Source organism: Triticum dicoccoides, chromosome 7B, assembly GCF_002162155.2.
Source record: "Triticum dicoccoides isolate Atlit2015 ecotype Zavitan chromosome 7B, WEW_v2.0, whole genome shotgun sequence".
Classification (NCBI taxonomy): Eukaryota; Viridiplantae; Streptophyta; class Magnoliopsida; order Poales; family Poaceae; genus Triticum; species Triticum dicoccoides.
The window spans coordinates 713,258,676-713,265,002 of NC_041393.1; the positions used below are offsets into that span (position 1 = coordinate 713,258,676).

Below are 6,327 nucleotides of genomic sequence, written 5' to 3' on the forward strand. Positions count from 1 at the left end.
GAAGTCTTGCACGAGTCGGATAGCTAGCTCGTGCGTGAGGCCGTGTGTATATATATACACCAGGTCGCCTGAGTTTTTGTAACGAAGAGAGAACACCAGAGAAAAGGAGAAAAAAAATAAAGAGGAAAAAAAGAGGGCACGACAAGGGCCCTTTGGCTATCAGTTTTTTGTGTGCGTGTTCATCGTAATTTGATGTCATCGATCCTGAGGGCAGAGTTCCAACAATTGGTATCTAGAGCAAGGTCGCAGTGAAGCTGCGCTTGCCCCGGGGTGGCGACCCTGCTAGCGCCTCGGGGCAGGCAATACAGTCGCTGATGTAGCGACGAGGAGTGAACGATACAGTCGCTGGTGCAGCGACGAGGAGGATCAGGCGGTAGTCGTTCGGCGGAGCGACGGTGAAAAGGTGGTGAGCGTGTTGTCGCAAGCGAGGTGACAGGTGATTGTCGTTCGGCGGAACGACCTGGAGGGAGACGACAGGGTTGTCGTCGGCAAGGCGTTGGTGATTGTTGATGATTATGGAGGTGCCAAAGTTGCGACACGAAGGAAATCATCGAGATCATCACTGGGGGAGGGAGGAAGAGGCGACAAAGTTGCGAGCTGTCGTCAAGGTGTGCACATGAGTTCTTGTAAGGTGCGGCCAAGAGCTCAGGTGTGTGAGACTTCTGTTGCAGTTGAGATGCGTCATTGGCAGAGGAGAATTGAGATATTGGGCGGATGGAAAAACGAAATTGTGCCTTGTGTTTCCGTTCGTGGTCGTGGAATTCCGGCGAGTTCATATACGATGGAGATGAGTTGCACGTATATGGCGAATCGTGTTGCTGCTGGACAGGAGGCGTCGTTTGGTAAGTTGTGTCACCAACGACAATGATAAAGAAGATGTGGCGGGTGAAAAGATGTGCCTCCCCGTGCACAAGCAACCGACGTAAAAATGAAGATCAACGTGAAGATGGACGCGACCGGTTAAGTCGAGTTCCTGCATGAGGCTATGTGTTTAGTCTGCATGTAGCACGCTAAGATGCGGCAGCGTGGCTGGTAGTCCGGGTAATCGTTGGTTTCAGTTTTCAAGTCGGCACAAAAGTATGATGGTGATGATGTGGTGGCCATCATTGCAAGGAGAGAGAAGCTGTGGTCCGGTAAGTCGCGTAACCGGAGGAAATCGATGGGACAAGATGAAGAGGTGATCGTCTGCGTGTCTCGTTGAGTAAAAAGCGTCGGATGTTTGGATTAGGGGGTGAATGTTGGAATAATCCAAACATTATGGTAGTTAATTTGGCAAGTACAAGTTATACGTGTGTGAGGTCCTAGTCTAGTTCAATTAGGATTAGTACTAGGGTGATCAGCGCAGCCGGTAATTAGGAAAGTGTGCGTCAGTGTGACGGCTTGCGTGCCATGACCTAGTCGTGTCCTACTATAGTAGTAGTAGTTGAGATCAGATTAGGATTCATGGTTAGCTTGTGTTAGCTTTCCTTGTACTAGTCCGGTTAGATTAGGTGTGTCTGTATTGGAAGTCTTGCACGAGTCGGATAGCTAGCTCGTGCGTGAGGCCGTGTGTATATATATACACCAGGTCGCGTGAGTTTTTGTAACGAAGAGAGAACACCAGAGAAAAGGAGAAAAAAAATAAAGAGGAAAAAAAGAGGGCACGACAAGGGCCCCTTGGCTATCAGTTTTTCGTGTGCGTGTTCATCATAATTTGATGTCATCGATCCTGAGGGCAGAGTTCCAACAATTGGTATCTAGAGCAAGGTCGCAGTGAAGCTGCGCTTGCCCCGGGGTGGCGACCCTGCTAGCGCCTCGGGGCAGGCAATACAGTCGCTGATGTAGCGACGAGGAGCGAGCGATACAGTCGCTGGTGCAGCGACGAGGAGGATCAGGCGGTAGTCGTTCGGCGGAGCGACGGTGAAAAGGTGGTGAGCGTGTTGTCGCAAGCGAGGTGACAGGTGATTGTTGTTCGGCGGAACGACCTGGAGGGAGACGACAGGGTTGTCGTCGGCAAGGCGTTGGTGATTGTTGATGATTATGGAGGTGCCAAAGTTGCGACACGAAGGAAATCATCGAGATCATCACTGGGGGAGCGAGGAAGAGGCGACAAAGTTGCGAGCTGTCGTCAAGGTGTGCACATGAGTTCTTGTAAGGTGCGGCCAAGAGCTCAGGTGTGTGAGACTTCTGCTGCAGTTGAGATGCGTCATTGGCAGAGGAGAATTGAGATATTGGGCGGATGGAAAAAGGAAATTGTGCCTTGTGTTTCCGTTCGTGGTCGCGGAATTCCGGCGAGTTCATATACGGTGGAGATGAGTTGCACGTATATGGCGAATCGTGTTGCTGCTGGACAGGAGGCGTCGTTTGGTAAGTTGTGTCACCAACGACAATGATAAAGAAGATGTGGCGGGTGAAAAGATGTGCCTCCCCGTGCACAAGCAACCGACGTGAAAATGAAGATCAACGTGAAGATGGACGCGACCGGTTAAGTCGAGTTCCTGCATGAGGCTATGTGTTTAGTCTGCATGTAGCACGCTAAGATGCGGCAGCGTGGCTGGTAGTCCGGGTAATCGTTGGTTTCAGTTTTCAAGTCGGCACAAAAGTATGATGGTGATGATGTGGTGGCCATCATTGCAAGGAGAGAGAAGCTGTGGTCCGGTAAGTCGCGTCACCGGAGGAAATCGATGGGACAAGATGAAGAGGTGATCGTCTGCGTGTCTCGTTGAATAAAAAGCGTCGGATGTTTGGATTAGGGGGTGAATGTTGGAATAATCCAAACATTATGGTAGTTAATTTGGCAAGTACAAGTTATACGTGTGTGAGGTTCTAGTCTAGTTCAATTAGGATTAGTACTAGGGTGATCAGCGCAGCCGGTAATTAGGAAAGTGTGCGTCAGTGTGACGGCTTGCGTGCCATGACCTAGTCGTGTCCTACTATAGTAGTAGTAGTTGAGATCAGATTAGGATTCATGGTTAGCTTGTGTTAGCTTTCCTTGTACTAGTCCGGTTAGATTAGGTGTGTCTGTATTGGAAGTCTTGCACGAGTCGGATAGCTAGCTCGTGCGTGAGGCCGTGTGTATATATATACACCAGGTTGCGTGAGTTTTTGTAACGAAGAGAGAACACCAGAGAAAAGGAGAAAAAAAATAAAGAGGAAAAAAAGAGGGCACGACAAGGGCCCCTTGGCTATCAGTTTTTCGTGTGCGTGTTCATCGTAATTTGATGTCATCGATCCTGAGGGCAGAGTTCCAACAATTGGTATCTAGAGCAAGGTCGCAGTGAAGCTGCGCTTGCCCCGGGGTGGCGACCCTGCTAGCGCCTCGGGGCAGGCAATACAATCGCTGATGTAGCGACGAGGAGCGAGCGATACAGTCGCTAGTGCAGCGACGAGGAGGATCAGGCGGTAGTCGTTCGGCGGAGCGACGGTGAAAAGGTGGTGAGCGTGTTGTCGCAAGCGAGGTGACAGGTGATTGTCGTTCGGCGGAACGACCTGGAGGGAGACGACAGGGTTGTCGTCGGCAAGGTGTTGGTGATTGTTGATGATTATGGAGGTGCCAAAGTTGCGACACGAAGGAAATCATCGAGATCATCACTGGGGGAGCGAGGAAGAGGCGACAAAGTTGCGAGCTGTCGTCAAGGTGTGCACATGAGTTCTTGTAAGGTGCGGCCAAGAGCTCAGGTGTGTGAGACTTCTGCTGCAGTTGAGATGCGTCATTGGCAGAGGAGAATTGAGATATTGGGCGGATGGAAAAAGGAAATTGTGCCTTGTGTTTCCGTTCGTGGTCGTGGAATTCCGGCGAGTTCATATACGATGGAGATGAGTTGCACGTATATGGCGAATCGTGTTGCTGCTGGACAGGAGGCGTCGTTTGGTAAGTTGTGTCACCAACGACAATGATAAAGAAGATGTGGCGGGTGAAAAGATGTGCCTCCCCGTGCACAAGCAACCGACGTGAAAATGAAGATCAACGTGAAGATGGACGCGACCGGTTAAGTCGAGTTCCTGCATGAGGCTATGTGTTTAGTCTGCATGTAGCACGCTAAGATGCGGCAGCGTGGCTGGTAGTCCGGATAATCGTTGGTTTCAGTTTTCAAGTCGGCACAAAAGTATGATGGTGATGATGTGGTGGCCATCATTGCAAGGAGAGAGAAGCTGTGGTCCGCTAAGTCGCGTCACCGGAGGAAATCGATGGGACAAGATGAAAAGGTGATCGTCTGCGTGTCTCGTTGAGTAAAAAGCGTCGGATGTTTGGATTAGGGGGTGAATGTTGGAATAATCCAAACATTATGGTAGTTAATTTGGCAAGTACAAGTTATACGTGTGTGAGGTTCTAGTCTAGTTCAATTAGGATTAGTACTAGGGTGATCAGCGCAGCCGGTAATTAGGAAAGTGTGCGTCAGTGTGACGGCTTGCGTGCCATGACCTAGTCGTGTCCTACTATAGTAGTAGTAGTTGAGATCAGATTAGGATTCATGGTTAGCTTGTGTTAGCTTTCCTTGTACTAGTCCGGTTAGATTAGGTGTGTCTGTATTGGAAGTCTTGCACGAGTCGGATAGCTAGCTCGTGCGTGAGGCCGTGTGTATATATATACACCAGGTCGCGTGAGTTTTTGTAACGAAGAGAGAACACCAGAGAAAAGGAGAAAAAAAATAAAGAGGAAAAAAAGAGGGCACGACAAGGGCCCCTTGGCTATCAGTTTTTTGTGCGCGGGTGTTCGTGTTATTCTGATGTGATCGATCCGGAGGGCAAATATCCAACAAAATGATCAAAGCTGTTTGAAATGGAGTGCCTGCGCGCGTTTCTGAGACTTGAACAAATCACCCACACTATTGATGATTTCTGTCCTCCATTGTGCCGCTAAGGAGGCTATCCAGTAGTTTCGAGAAGGGCACTGAGAGATGCGGTCTCTCTGGAACTGGAATTGCGTTGAATGTCCCACCTGGAGAATTTGTTGCGATGGCTTGGAGACCCTATCACACAGGGAAGGCATACATTAGATTAATTCAGAAGCAATGATTTTGACTCAAACAACACTTAATTCATACATACATGGTTATATGTGTCGCCACCGACAGTAAATGTGTGGACAGGCACTTTGGAGATGAAGTTGTCGGTTCCATCAAAAAAGTCGCCCTTGTTTATCAATTCATCAGAGAAGAACAAGATTATGCCGTTGTGATAATCACGGTTTTTGAGCATTTTATGCGCCTCGGCAAGGCCTGATGCCATTTTTTTGCCACAGGTCATCCTGCGTCGTGCGAATCCCATGTAGCCAGTTTCCTTTGTCTCAGCTGGGTCGACTACTTTCATGCCCGACGTGTATGTATTTGGGGTGACATCGACGTAGACGTAACCCATGCAACTATCAGGAAAATGGGTCAGCTTCTCTTGCACCAACCAAAAGACCCCACTATCCACCGTGTGTCAGGCTGGGGTTGAGTCAGTGCAGTCAAAGGCATACACAATAACCACATCGAGTGGCTCCCTTCCTGCAAACCAGTATAGACAATTGGACATTCAAGCATCCTACTATATATATGCATGTTCTTGGTGATAACTCTTGATGAACTAACATATTTGATTGGAGGTTTGTACATAGATATACCTAAAATGGAACTAACAGGCCTCTCATCATCCTCTAGGGTTCCGCCAAGTAGGCTATCCAGTAGCTTGGAGAAGGATGTTGATAGGTTTGGCCTTTCTGGGACGGGGCTGGTGTGGAACTTCCCACCTAGAGAATTTGTTGCAATGGAGTGGAGAACCTGGTACAATATATACGAATAAATAAAATTTATTATGAGATGATCATCATTTATATGGATAAACACTAATCTGGTACATACATGGTTATATGCATCCCCGCCGAGGGTAAATGTGTGGACATGCACTTTGGAGACAAAGTTTTCAGTTCCATCAAAGAAGTCCCCCTTGTTTATCAAGCCATCAGAGAAGAACAAGATGATGCCATTGTGATGCCCGTGGTTGCTGATTATTTTATGCGTGTCGGCAAGTCCTGATGCCATGTTTTTAGTACAGGTCATCCTACGGCATGCGAATCTTGTGTACCAGTTTCCTACGTCTCATTTGGGTCAACTACTTTCATGTCTGATGTGTATGTGTTTGGGGTCAAGTCGACATAGATGTAACCCATGCAACTTTCAGGGAAGTGCGTCAACTTCTCTTGAAGCAACCAAACGATCCCATTATCCACCGTGTACCAGGCTGGGGTTGATTCTGTGCAGTCAAAGGCATACACAATCACCACATCTAATGGCTCCCTTCCTGCAAACCAGTATGAGCAATTGAATGGCATCCTACTATGAAATGTTCTTGGTGATCACTCCTAAA

General features: G+C 48.4%; 1 pseudogene; it reads right to left on the reverse strand.

Annotated features, from left to right (window-relative positions):
• Nucleotides 1-4,758: 4,758 nt before the first annotated feature.
• LOC119339487 lies at nucleotides 4,759-6,292 on the reverse strand (annotated as a pseudogene).
• Between the last annotated feature and the right edge of the window lie 35 nt (nucleotides 6,293-6,327).